Here is a 14,389-nt window from a genome sequence, read left to right as displayed (position 1 = left end):
ACCATGATTGGTTCGGGTTTCTGTAACTAGAGATGAGAGTGTCTCCTTCCTACTGGGAAAGAGGAGGCGCCTAACTCTAATCGTGCTGGCAGCCATCGTGGAGGAGGAACAGAGAGAAGCACAGATAAACGAAGCCAGAGTTCTGGCTGAACCACATCTGACACCTGCCTGGCTTCTCGACTTCTCAGTCATGTGAGTCCTAAATACTCTTTATTGCTTTGAAGTCATTTTGAGTTGGAGTTACTTTTAGTTTCATTCAAAATCACGCCAGCTGATGCAAATAATTTCTTATATTAGGTATATAAACTCTAACTACTTAAGTAGGTTTTTCAAAAACAAATTTCACAAGAAACTAAAAAAAAAAGAATTCTAAAGTATCCAGAGAGCTTCCAAAATCTGAAGAACATTTGCAAACAGATTTGTATCTCTGACTTCTGTGAAAAAAATAAGATAAAGTAAAATAAAATCCACCCAGCCCGGGTGATTCCTCTGTTTCACACATGAAGGTAATCAAGATTGTGAGTTAATAGTTTAGGGCCAGATGTAACAGATGCTCAGTTAATTGGCCCATGATATGCAGGTTTCAGATTGTAGCATACAATTGTCTTGGATTTTGTTGCTAAAAACACTCCTGTTTTTGCCAAACAACACTGTTTTGGAGGATTGCCACCACAAATACAGAGAGCTAGCTGGGATGAAGTTTTGTGCTTTTAGTGGGACCACTAGATTATTATAATATGAGAGGCAAGACATCAGCCTATATGTCTTCAATTAAACACACATTACCCAGTAGATTTAAAAAAACAGCTTCATTCTCAATAACTAGTAACTAGCTATGAAGATAATAGCGATGCGATTCCTTTAAAATGCACGAGAAGTTGCATTCTATCTAAGAGCGTGTACCCATCCAAGGACATTCTCTCCGTGACCAATTTAATGTTCCATGGAGATCTTAGCCTCTGAGGACACAGGGCCAAAGCTAATCAAGAAATCAGTTGAGATGTAGCACAGTAATGCCCGATTTTTACCAAACTGGGAAGATAGTCTGGAGAGAGGTTAGCTCTCTAATAGGAGACATCCCATTATGTTCTCAGCTTCCCAATTAGCTTTGTTGGCCCAAGATGGCTCTGTAGAATAACAGTGAAAATGGCAGCTTTCCACTCTGCTCTTAGAACAAAATATTAGGAAAATAGAGGTCTGGCTGGCAGTGGTAAAAACAGAAGTGGTTAGAAGATTTTACCTTCCATTTTTATTTCTTTTGGTGTTAACTACTGTATCTGACAATGGGGACATGGATAGGCATAAATCGTATGTTTATTTCCATAGGAATAAAATACATCTGGATCTCTGCTGTATTAAAACTAACGAGGGTGAAACGCATGTCTAGTGCAAGCATAACGTCATATGCAAGTGTAACATCATATGCAAGCAGTGCCTGGGCTCTGAACAGATTGTGCCCCCAAAGCCAGTTTTTATGGGTTGTGTAAAACTTGGAACATATTTTTTGATAGGAACAAATGTGATTGTCAAAAGGCCAGCCTGTCTGGATTGCTCATAATGGAATAGTATACCACAAAACCCAACCATGATGTTAATGGTGCCTCTCGGGAGGAAATGGTTCAGAGCACACTTGGGTGGTTGTTTTTCTCCCTGGTGGCAGAGGCATTGGGGTCCTTCTTGGCTGTTCCACAGGGACATAGTTAAGTAGTGTGGAGAAGGTTGTTGATGGGTGGGAATAGGCAAGGACTCAAGTATGGAAGGGAATGGTACTGAGGGGCTGGGAGAAAGGGGATAAGAGCATTATCAAGCCAGGGAATGAGAAAGGCAGCGGCTCCTAATAGCATGAGTCCTCAGGTCTCTGCTTGTGATTCATCTCCTTTGCAACAACATGGATGGACCTTGAAGGTATTATCCTAAGCAAATTAAGTCAGACAGAGAAAGACAAATACCATATGATTTCACTTATAGGTGGAAGATAAACAAACACATAGATAAGGAGAACAGATTGGTGTTTACCAGAAGGGAAGAAGGTGGGGGGAGGGTGAAAGGGGTAAAGGGACACATGTATGGTGATGGATGGAAACTAGCCTTTTAGTGGTGAACACAATGCAGTCTATACAGATGCTGAAATATAACGTATGCCTGAAATTTACACAATGTTATAAAGCAATGTGACCTCAATAAAGTTAAAAAAAATTCATCCATTTTCAAGGACAACATCAAGCATGCAGATTTTGCCTAAAGTCACTTCATAACAAAGGAAATGATGGGGCATTAACTCAATTCAAAGAATTCGGGAGTTCTAGTCAATCTGACATAAGCGTAGGCTCTTCTGACACTGAGCTATAGAATTTTGATTTTATTGAACACCTCAGAGTTTTGTGTATTGGAATTTTCAGCACTTAAATGGCCATCAGAAAGAGAAGTCAAACTGAATAAAGGTCAAACGTTACTCTGACATGAAAATCGCATAACAAAGGCCTCATTAAAATTTCATCTTCCTATTCAAGGCAAACAAAATTCAACTTCTCATTGAAATGGAGCAGAGTTAAACTTTTATTTTTATTGTTTGTAAGTTTTAATTTAGTTCAATTTTTATTTCAGGGAGTACACACTAATTTTTCCATGAAAAGCATAAGTACACATCTTTTATGTATTTTGTCTATGTGAACAAAAACCATTTACAATGGAATAAAATAAATTGTATACACTTTTTTCTTGGGAGAGGGCTCCGTACCTTTCATGAGTTCCTCAAAATATTCATGTCCCCAAAATGGTCAAGAGTCAATGCTCTATGAGATTGAAAGTACAGGCATTAATTATAGATCCAGTTACACTTATAATGTGACAGATGGTTTTTGAGAAGAGCTGGAGATTTTTCAGCAGCATTCCAAATGGTGACTTGGGCTTATTCATCTGAGAGTATTAAATGCCTCAATTCCTGTTTGAAGGTGACAAATGCAAAATTTAAATATACTCGTAGGGTTTTCATCTATGAGTCAGCAGTTTATTAAAGAGAAATCTAGTCGAAATATGTAATATTTATATGTAAAATATATTTATAATATTTATATTATAGGTATTATTTAAAGGTAAATATGCATATGTTATCCAAGCTGATAATAATGCCTGATTATTAAATTGTCATTTTTTCCTATGACACTTGGTCCAGGCTGTTGTTAATGAAAAAGTGTAACGTATAAGCTCTTTAAGATTGAGGACTCTACCTTCCATGTTCTTTGAATTTCCCTAAAGGCCCAATCTGTGGCTCTCCATCTTTATGTGTATATGTCATCATCTGTTCCACATCTGGCAGGATAAGTAGTCACTGGTGGTCCAGCTATCTTTCTTCCCTTTTGTCTTCTTACTACTTCCCCCTGCTCAAAATTCTAGTTATTCTCTTCAGATGTTATTCTGTTTGTCAGTATCCTGCGTTACTCCTCTTAATCCTTTCTGATATTGCTTTGTATTAATCTTTGCTCTCTTTACCAGCTGTCTATTTTCACAGGCTTCCTGAAATTCCCGCACGCTCCAGTCTCCCTGCTCAGCAGGAAAGAAGCAAGAACAGAAGCACCTGATAACCATTGTCTGAGCATACTCTGTGGATGTCAGGCGATTTGCTAGGTGCTGGGGATAAGACATGCAATCTCTGCTCCCAAGGAGTTAAGATCCAGGCAGGTTAAGCAGCCTGGTAAGATCTTCCAGGACCTTCTGTCTCTCTGCTAGGGAGAGAAAGGGCTGTTGTGAACGAATAGTTTGGGGGCTGTCCATTCTGCCATATTTACCTATCAAATGTGTCCCCGAGCATTGGGTGGGTATTAAGTAAATATGTCATTCCCAGTCTCATTTTACAGGGGGGCAAGCAGCCATGCAGAGATGGGGGTCATTTTATAAATACATTCACTTCAAAAACTAATCACGCTGAGAACATTCCAATTTTCCTTCCCAAAGGAAAGTCCCATTTCTTTCTGACCACTATGATGATGTGTCAATACTTTGAGGAAGATTGCTTTGGACTTTAATTAATCAGCCGAACAGTCAGTCAACAAATGTTTACTGAGTGCAGGGTGATATGTGCCAGATTCTGGAGACACAGCAGAGAACAAGACAGAGAGCCCACCTTCAGGCGTTTGCAACCTACTGGGGAGAGAGCAGATGGGGGATCTGTTATGCTGTCACTTGCCTCATTTCTCTTAGGCCTAGTCTAATTTCTTTCAAGTCATTTAAGTCCCTTAAATAGTTGGTTTGGTTCACTCAGTGGAACCAAGCTTGGAACTTCTGACTCCAAAGCGTCCCTGATGTGACAAGGCCTCTCACAGTGGCTCACTCAGCAGCAGTAACAATGGCTTCTCTGCTGCTACAGTTGATCTTACTGGCTCTGCGTGGATGGCTTTTCAATATCGAGACGGTGGTAACCTTACCTACACTGAATTGAGTCACAATAGTGTTCTTTTGCCAAGTTCTTCTACAAGATAGACTGTCTCCTCTGCGTGTACTCCTGTGAAACTCATAAAGGTGGACGTGGTCCATAATATGACTAAGAGTTTTTCCAGAGATGTTTTAATTTAATTTCTGGGAAAACAAATGGTAAGCAAAAACCTGGGATACAGCCTTCAAAGCATTTAAAAACAAATATCCTAGCAGAGTGGGGTTTGAACTGTGTGAGGTTCCACTCCTCCCCTCATCCTAATACATTGATGCGCTTTGCTCCAGTGCACCTAGAACATGACACATGTCCCTCTATCCTCATTCAGGACTCTATGCTGACATGCACTGGGAACAAGGACTTTCATCAAATGGCACTATTGGTCTCTCTCCTATTTTCCAGCACTGTGATTTCCAGAGGGAATGAATACTGTCTTGGGCAGACTGGTGGTCTTATTGGTTTGGAGTCCATCTAAACCTGTTCTTTTAGCCACCCAAAATTGGTCTCCTGTTACTGACTACCTGTGCCTGATACTCTCTGATGCTTGAGGAACAGTGGCCTTCTAGGCTGATTAGGGAGCCCGCTCAGCACTTGAGTGGTTAATTTTTTGTGTCAACTTGGCTAGGCCGTAGTGCCCAGATATTTGGTCAAACATTATTCTGAGCGTGTCTGTGAGGGGGTTTCTGGGTAAGATTAACGTTTAAATTGGTAGACTTTGAGTAAAACAGATTGTTCTCCATAATGTGGGTGGGCATCATCTAATCAGTTGGTGGCTTGAATAGAACAAAAGACCAACTTCCCCTAAACAAGAGGGAATTCTGCCAGAAGACAGCCTTTGGACTTGAACGGCAACAGTGACTCTTCCTTGGGCCTCCAGGCTGCCAGCTGACCCTGCAGATTTTGGTCTTGCCAGCCTCCACAATTGTGTGAGCCAATTCCTTTAAATACATCTCTCTCTCTCTCTTTCCATATATATCCATATCCACGTATATATATATATATATATATATATATATATATATATACCCACACACTCCTACATCCTTTTGGTCCTGTTCTCTGGAGAACTTTGACCGATATACTTGGTCAACGGATACCTGGGATACCAAAGTACACTCACAGGAAGTCCTTTGGCCCCAAAACTTTGTGATGCTATAGCTCTGACTAACAGGGTGATAGCTTATGTATGATGACCCCTCCCTGAAGCAAAGAGGCAATCATGGAAGTTGAAGGGTATAGAAGAGAGAATATGGAGTGAGGGCCTGAGCCATGTCCTTTGCCTGTGCCATAACAAGACCCCAGCTGACCACTGGGCCCATTCAAAACATTAAATGTGATCCAGCAAGACTTTCAGTGGCCTTATATCTGCCATGACGTTACACTATGCTGTCAATTAGTGACATGTCCATGAATTGATTGATTTAGTTAGAAGAATTTGGACCATTGGAACCCATTCTCCTCTTGATCGAATTAAGCACTCAACACTAGGAACTTTCAAATGAAATGTGACCTGCTGATTGGAAATTGTGGTCAAAGAAGGGAGTGGTGGCAACAACAGACTGTTGATCGTCTCTTCTTCTACCCAAGCTCCCATTTCCGTGGGTGGGGATGTATATGGCTGGCAAAGGAGATGATGTTAATATCATTATACCCTGGAGTGATTTCACTCAGATGTCATTTTTTCCTTGCTTTCCCTATGGGGAAATCATCCAGAAGAAGTTCACTTTCTTAACTGACATGTTTCCTGCAGTGGTCCCACTTTTCAAAGGGCTCTGCTTTCTTATGTGTCCACTACTCCTCCACCTGTCCCTCCCCTCCCATTGCTATCAGGGTAGAGCCTTGTTCCCCCTGGTTGCTCTTCTTGTTCCCATTGCCATCGACCTGTTTACTCAAGTCTACCCAGACGGTGACTCAAATCCTATTGTTGCAACTTTATTTACCTTAATGAATGAACTACTTAGGAATAAGAGTTGTATCTGACTAGATCAAGCTGACCAGGACAAGGTTATCTCTGCTTGATTATATATCTTCAAACATTTAAAACATTACCCATATCTAACTTTAAACAGGTTCACAGATTACCTAAGCATGTAACGTCTCCACAGATTACCTGGCCCCATAACATTTCCACAGTTTAACTGACCACCTAATATCAGAATTTGTCCTCATCTTGTATACCAGTTTTGTAGAGCATTGTTCTAGAATGGTAGTTCACCACCTTGGATATGCCTCAGAATTGTGTGGGGTTTTAAAAGTGTGTGCCGAAGTTCCACTTCTGAATATTCTGATTCGGTAGATGTAGAAAGAGGCCCAATGATCTGTAGTCTTAATTTCACAGGTGATTCTGTCATCAGACCAAATATCTGATTGTTCTAGATTATTCTTCCAAGTCCGGTTCCATCTGCCCACTGTATACAGACTATCAGCCATATGGACTGTGTCAATTGATACTCAACTATGAACTCCAGAATAGCACCTCTTACTAAAAAGGACAGATGCTCTGCATATTCACAACAGAATTCAGTTGCGATGACTCACCATAGCTCACTGGCCAGAACACTCCCTTTTGTATCACTCATTGTTCCGCCTCTGCTGGTCCTCTGCCATCCCTGGCACCACTGTTACCCTAACAGCTGGTCAGTATTAAGGAAACTGTTGCCATATACATATAAGGAGTTCTATAACTAGTGCTGGGCCCTGGGAAGGTGAGAGGGTCAGGGGAAAGTTGAGTCTGCGCTTCCCTCCAGACACAATGTACATTCTGCCCAGGACAGCTGCTGGAAGACCACGACTTCTCCAAGGTAATGAGATGCTCTCTTCAAGGTCTTCACACTCCACACTTCACACATGCATTCTATTAATTCTCAGCTAGATCCCCAATATTCATGACTTTCTTCTCCACCTGGTACCCCTAGGTGTATGTTGGAAAAAGTTCTGGGCATCCAATGGCATTAAAGTCAGCCACTGGGAAGTGTCTAGGTCAGAGAGGTAGGTGAGGGAACCCCTCTCCCGCCTCAGAAATGTTCTAGGGAACATTAAGGTCTGCCCTGGGTAAACCTGGGGAAGTACCATCACTCCCTTCCTAGTGGAAAAGAGTCAGCCGAGGTGGGAGGTGGTGTCTCAGTTTGGGGAGCCCCTCTTATGACTCATCCTCGTAAAACTCAAGAAGTTGAGTTTAATAAAAGCTACTGTAACTATTTTCTGTGACTTGGGGAATGTTCCCAGACTCTGTGCCCATCCTCTGGTTCAAATCTTTTCCCTTACCCTGACTTCCTTGGCTTCTGGGTGGTACAGCCACCCTTGTACCTGCATTTTCTCTGCATCTCTACTCTTTTTCTCTAATCCAGGCCTCTTTGGATTGAATTTCCGATGGAATGTTCTACAGAGTTCTGATTTAAATTCCTCTCAAAGATGCTGGTTCTTGGGTCTCTAGTGGTCAAGGGACTTTTTCCCAACACCCTTCCCAGGTTTTTGGGACAGAACATGACAACTCAGACCCAACACCCAAGCTCCCATTTTTTGGGTAGCCAAAGTGGCTAGACCCAAAACATCCAGCAAGACTCAGTAAGAAAAACCAATACTACCTCTTGCATTTAAGGAAGAAACTGCAGAACACTATCTAGTCCAATGGGGTTTCTCCCGCTGATTCCCCCAGCAGGTACCACCAGTCCTGAGCTCTCTCTTGTTTCGTCATTATTTAACTCTTGATTTCTTGTCTTGTTTCTTTTATCTTACTAGATTTTTAGCCCTTTGAGGGCAAGAATAACATGGCATATCTACTCTGTGTCCCCATAGTGTCTAGTATAGTCTTTTACTTGGACTAGGGGGCCAAATAAATATCAACATATGTGTAAGCACTAAGAAATATGAAAATATACATAACTAATGCTATTTATATATACGAAGAAAATGTACCAATTGAATAATCAGAGGCCTCTAGAAAGAGTCAGTGAAATATAGGAAGGATCTACCCAGTCCTTCTGGGAAGGGGCTGGTGTCTTCCAAATCCAGCAAAAGGGTTTATTGAGAAAGAGTGTAAGTTCAGCCAGAGAGGACAGCTATATGCAATTAACTATACATTTTTCCAGATCTCTCCCCCAAAGCTGTAACAAACCTGTAGTGCATTGTGATAACCATCTTCGGTTCTTACTTATTCATGAACCCGTGACAGCACTAACCAGGGTGGGCTAGAGCCTGTGTCTGGAATCTTCTTATTCCAGGCCTTTGTTCTGCACCAGCTGTGCTGTGACTTTTTTTTTTTTCTTCAAAGTCCCTATAACTAAGCACAGAAAATAACTAGCCTTTGCTTATGTCACTGCTCCCAATACTGTCTCTAAGTGATGAATCTTTATGAATTAATTTTTAGGGAAGCTTTTGCTTCTCCCAATGTGTTCTGCAAATGTTGGCTGGACTCTTCAAATTGATGTTGCATCTCTCTATCTAGATTAAACTGTGTTTGAATACTCTTTGCAGGCTTTATTCTCTTTGGGCAACGAGGATCTCTTTGTCCAATTAACTTACTCTGTGCAGTTGTTTTAAACAATTGGGTGGGTGCAATCACTTTCTGCTTGGATTCTGAGTTTAAAATGGATCATCCTCTCTGCTGCCTTGACACTCCCTGTGGCTCAGAATCTAACAGCTCAGGGATGTTGTGACCGTCTGCTCACTTTGTGCTCAATGGCCTGTGGGAGGCGTGGTTAATAGGTGATGAAAAGGAGGGTGGGTGCTGCTGTTTGTACCTGTAGATGAAGGTTGTTGGGTTAAGGGGGAAAGGAGTGCATAGTCAAGATCCCCTATGATCTATAATCAGTTTTATTTGATCAGAAAAATACATACACTTTAATCAATTTAGAGCCAGTGATAGATTCTGTGGATGAAGGTAGCATAATAAGAACACTCTGAGGAGGTATTTTTGTTTCTAGGAGTAAGATAAATAGGAGGAGGCAGAGGCAGGAGGCTTGGGAGGAGTGCTTTGCAGGAGGTGCATAGGTTTACAGCTGCATAATGAGGAGAAAGCAAATACCTGGGCCTGGCTAATGGAATGGAGGGAGTGTGGGAAGAAAGGTTACCACGAGGTCCAAAAGGATGCTGCTGCCAACACTTGGGAAATGAGAGAATGTGGAGGTGGGCTCTATGCGAGTTAATCAGCTGCCTGATGACAGCCCCTTCAACCAGGAGGTCAACCGCCCGCACTCCTTGGCACGTTACTCAATCTTGGGTCCTCGAGTTGGCATGAGCCCCGCCACTTCACTTCGGGTACAGATTTTGCAGACCTCTTGTTCCCCACGCCTGCTGCTTTTCTATCAGACTTTCTACTGCCTGTTCATAGAACCCTGCTTGCTGCCAGCTCATATGTCTCTCCAAGGACTTTCTTTCTGCTCCAATTCTATGAAAATAAGGCTGCATCTTCTCTAAGGGGATATCCCGTATATACCTCACATAGCTTCTTAAAAAATTATAATAGTGGACAGAAAGTAGATTTTCCATGAATTCTTCAAAAAAATCTACCTGGTTGCCTTCCTTTTCAGTTTGCGTGTGGCGGGACGGGGGGTTGGGTGAGAGGAGGAGAGATGAAGAACAACACGGGAGATGCATTCTTGGCGATACAGGAAGAGTATTTTGTGGTGCAGCCTGGCTTTTGTTTTTGTTTTCTTTCCGAGAGCAGTGAAGCCCCAAGCTCAATTTGTTTTTGATTAGCTGCAATTGCTGAAAAGAGACCCTTTGTCTTGGGCAAGGCCAGAGGGAAGTTTATAGAGCAGTAATGGAATCCCAGATCTTGATTTGGGCTCCGTAATTGAGGCCGCCAGTGATAAAGGCAGACAATTCTCTATGGTGGGGGCTGAGGCAGTCAGTGTAAAAGGCTGAAAATTGTGTTAGATTCAAAAGACAGGCTTTTGATCACTTCTGGAATTATGGTTAAATTGCCTCTTGTAAGATAGGTGAGCCAGTTAAATCAGAGGGCCTGGGTTTCTGAATAGGGCCGAGTCACAGTGTTACATCTTTTTTCACGAGTTCCTGGCCCACAGCCCTGGGTGTATGTGTGTGTGTGTGTGTGAGTGTGTGTGTGTGTGTGTGTGTGTGTGTTTTGTGTTCAGCTCTAAGAAGCAGACTTAGGGAATCAGAGGCTATCTTGTGTGCTTCCAGTGTTCCAAAAATATTTTTTTTTCTCTTAACAACTCAGACGTTCTAAATCTCATGTGGAAGTATTCAAAAATACAGTAACTGGAAAGACTTTAGTCAAGCCATTAACAGCTTGCTGGCACTAAATAAGGAAATGTGAGACGATCCCACTGGTAGTGATGAAACTTTGTGTAGACTGAGGAGCTTTTCGTAGTCTCAAGAAGAGGCTGGCCCACGCTTTGTCCTTTCCTCTCACATCTGTCTTCCATGCAACTTGCAGCTCCCTGGGTACTAAAAGAATAATGAAAATATCTTTTTCTTCTCATGAAAGTTCTTAGACTCCCCAACCACCCCCCAAAAAAAGATACTTCAAGGTATATATTTAAGTGAGGAACACTTCAAATTTTAAGGAAGTTAAATAGAAAGAATAACACTTCTCAATTTAAGTATAAATCACAAAATCCATCTTTATGCTATCAAGTTCATCACATCATTGCATAATCCTAGTAACCAATGGACTAAGTATTAACACGTAAGTCATAGCCTTTGAAATGATGACGTCACAAATGTTACTGTATAAAATGGAACAGAAGCATGGAGAATCTCCAGTTTTTACTGACAGCACTAAAAACATTGCATGTGCATGTAACTGCATAACTTGCCTTTTTTAGCCACTTATACTGTATTTTCCATGCTAATTGTCAAGACATGAAAGCGCAGCAAACATGCACGGGGAACATTTCTTTAGTGCTGGCAAATTGATACCAGGTCATGTCTTGGGGCTAGAGGATTTTCTCATCTTGTGATTGCTAATATTTGACTCATTCTGTATTTTGGAAATTATTCCACAGCTATTAATCATTCTAGAGGCTGTATTCAATTTTTTGGTGTCAAATTGGAATAAATGTGGGTTTTTTTCTTATTATCATAAAATGAACACATACATTTATGGAAAAAAATTAGAATATACACAACTAGCGTAGTAAAGAAAATAAAAGGTATCTATACACTTCCCACCCAGAAGTAAGTGCTATTAAGACCTTGGTGTACAGCTTCCTGGTCCATTGCTATATGTATGTGTAGTAGGGTGAGCAACCATCCAAATTTGCCGACTAGGACTTTGCTGGGATACGAAATTTTCAGTTTTAAAAGTAATCAGTTCTGGGCAAAGTGGGAGAGTTGGTTTACATAGATGCACTCGAGTGCATGTGGACACACACACAAACACACATATACACACACAGTAATGAATAAAACCATTTTTATTAGAATTTCAAGTGCAGGGCCAACACTTAGCTCCTTGTGCATTATCATTGTTCCCATTTTTCAGGGAAGGAAGCTAAGCTTACAGAGGTACTTTTTCATTAGTGAGTGTAACCTTTTATCTCCTAAGTCTGTTTTCCCGTTGGGGCAGGATAGTGACATACATCTTTGTAAGCCAGGTATGTGTATTTTTTTTTTCTTGTTTGTTGTTTTCTTTTTAATTTTACTTATGGTTTTCTACATGCAGAAATTATAAAATTTTATGTCTCAGTGCTATCATTTTCTCACTTTGTGTAATGCTTAGAAAGTCTTTTTCCATCCAAAAGTCATATAAAGTCACTTAGTACTCTTTCTAAAAAAATATTTTTTATCTTTCCAGTTTTATTGAGATATAAATGATATGTAACATTGTATTAGTTCAAGGTGTACAACATAATAATTTGATATATGTATATACTGAGAAATGATTACCACAAGTTTAGTTAACATCCGTCACCTCACATGGGTACAATTTTTTTTTCTTGTGATGAGAACTTTTAAGATTTACTCTCTTAGCAACTTTCAAATATACAATGTAGTATTGTTAACTATAGTCACCATGGTGTACATTACATCCCCAGGACTTATTTATCTTATAACTGGAAGTTTCTACATTTTGACCATCTTCACCCACTTTGCCCGCCCCCCAACCCTCACCCCTGGCAACCACCAATCTGTTCTTTGTATCTATGAGTTCGGTTTGTTTTTTTTTAGATTCCACATATAAGTGAGATCATAAGCATCTTTGTCTTTCTCTGTCTGACTTATTTCACTTAGCATAATGCCCTCGAGGTCCATCGATGTTGTTACAAATGGCAGGATTTCCTTTTTTTCTTTTTTGTAGCTGAATAATATTCTATTGTGTGTGTATATATATCATACACACACATATATATATGTGTGTATATATATTATCACATTTTCTTAATTGATTCATCTGCTGGTGGACACTTAGATTGTTTCCATATCTTGCCTGTTATAAATAATGCCGCAATGAACATGGGATGCAGGTATCTTTTTGAGAGAGTGATTTAGTTTCCTTTGGATAAATATCCAGAATTAGAATTGCTGGATCATGTGACAGTTCTATTTTTAATTTTTTGAGGTGCCTCCATGCTGTTTTCCATAGACACTGCACCAATTTACCTTCCCACCAACAGTGCACATCCGTGCCAGCACTTACCTAACATCCATGCCAGTGCTGGTTACCTCTTGTAGTTTTGAAAATAGCCATTCTAACAGGTGTGAGGTGATATCTCATTGTGATTTTGATTTGTATTTCCCTGGTGCTTAATAACATTGATCACCTTTGTATCTGTTGACCATTTGTATGTCTTTGAAAAAATGTCTATTCGTATCCTCTGCCCGTATTTTAATCTGATCGCGGGTTTTTTCGCTGTGGAGTTAAGCTCTTTATATATTTTGGATATTAGCCCCTTATCAGATACATGATTTGCAAATATTTTTTTCCATTCCATATGTTGCCTTTTCATTTTGATGATGGTTTCTTTTGCTGTGCAGAAGCTTTTTAGTTTGATGTCTCACTTGTTTTTGTTTTTGTTTCCTTTGCTTTTGACATCAAATCCAAAAAATATTGCCAAGCCTGAAGTCAAGAAGCTTACCTTCCATGTTTTCTTCTAGTATTTTTATAGTTTCAGATTTTATGTTCAAGTCTTTAATCCATTTTGAGTTGATTTTTGTGTATAATGTAAGACATGGTCCAGTTTCATTCTTTTGCATGTGGCTCTCCAATTTTCCCGACACTATTTATTGAAGAGACTATCCTCTCTCCGTTGTATATTCTTGGCTCCTTTCTCATAACAAGTTGACCATATATGTGTGGGTTTATTTCAGGGATTTCTATGCTGTTCCATTAATCTGTGTGTCTGTTTTCATGCCGATATCATATTGTTTTGATTACTTTAGCTTTGTAATATAGTTTGAAATTAGGAAATGTGATGCCTCCATCTCTGTTCTTTCTTGAGATTCATTTAACTATTAGAGGTCTTTGTGGTTCCATATGAAATTTAGGGTTGTTTGTTCTATTTCTGTGAAAAAGGCTGTTGGAATTTTGATAGGGATTACATTAAATCTGTAGATTGTTTTGGGCAGTGTGGACATTTTAACAATATTAATTCCTCCAATCCATGAAGACAGAATATTTTTCCACTTATTTATGTCTTCTTTAATTTCTTTCATCAAAGTCTTCTGGTTTTCAGTGTACAGGTCTTTTATCTCGCTAGCTAAATTTATTCCTAGGTATTTTATCCTTTTTCTGCAATTGTAAATGGGATTGTTTTCTTAATTTCTGTTTCTGATAGTTCATTATTAGTGTATAGAAATGCAACAGATTTTTGAAAATTGATTTTTGTATCCTTCAATTTTACTGAATTTGTTTATTAATTCTAACAGTTTTTTGATGGAGTTCTTACGGCTTTCTATATATAATATCATGTCACCTGCAAATAAAAACAGTTTTACTTCTTCCTTGCTAATGTAGATGTCTCTTATTTCTTTTTCTTGCCTAATTGATCCGGCTAG

The 14,389-nt window shown here is 39.9% G+C and overlaps 1 long non-coding RNA gene across 1 annotated transcript in view; it reads left to right on the top strand.

The window, feature by feature from the left end:
- Positions 1-14,389, top strand: part of LOC139080468 (uncharacterized) — a 58,939-nt gene continuing 44,550 nt past the window's right edge. Inside the window, exon 1 of the long non-coding RNA XR_011534998.1 lies at positions 1-192. This is a non-coding gene — a long non-coding RNA (uncharacterized lncRNA). The remainder of the gene's footprint in view (positions 193-14,389) is intronic.

This window comes from Equus przewalskii, chromosome 30 (assembly GCF_037783145.1).
Source record: "Equus przewalskii isolate Varuska chromosome 30, EquPr2, whole genome shotgun sequence".
Classification (NCBI taxonomy): Eukaryota; Metazoa; Chordata; class Mammalia; order Perissodactyla; family Equidae; genus Equus; species Equus przewalskii.
Note: the sequence above shows the minus strand (reverse complement) of the source record. Positions and strands in the feature narration are given on the sequence as shown.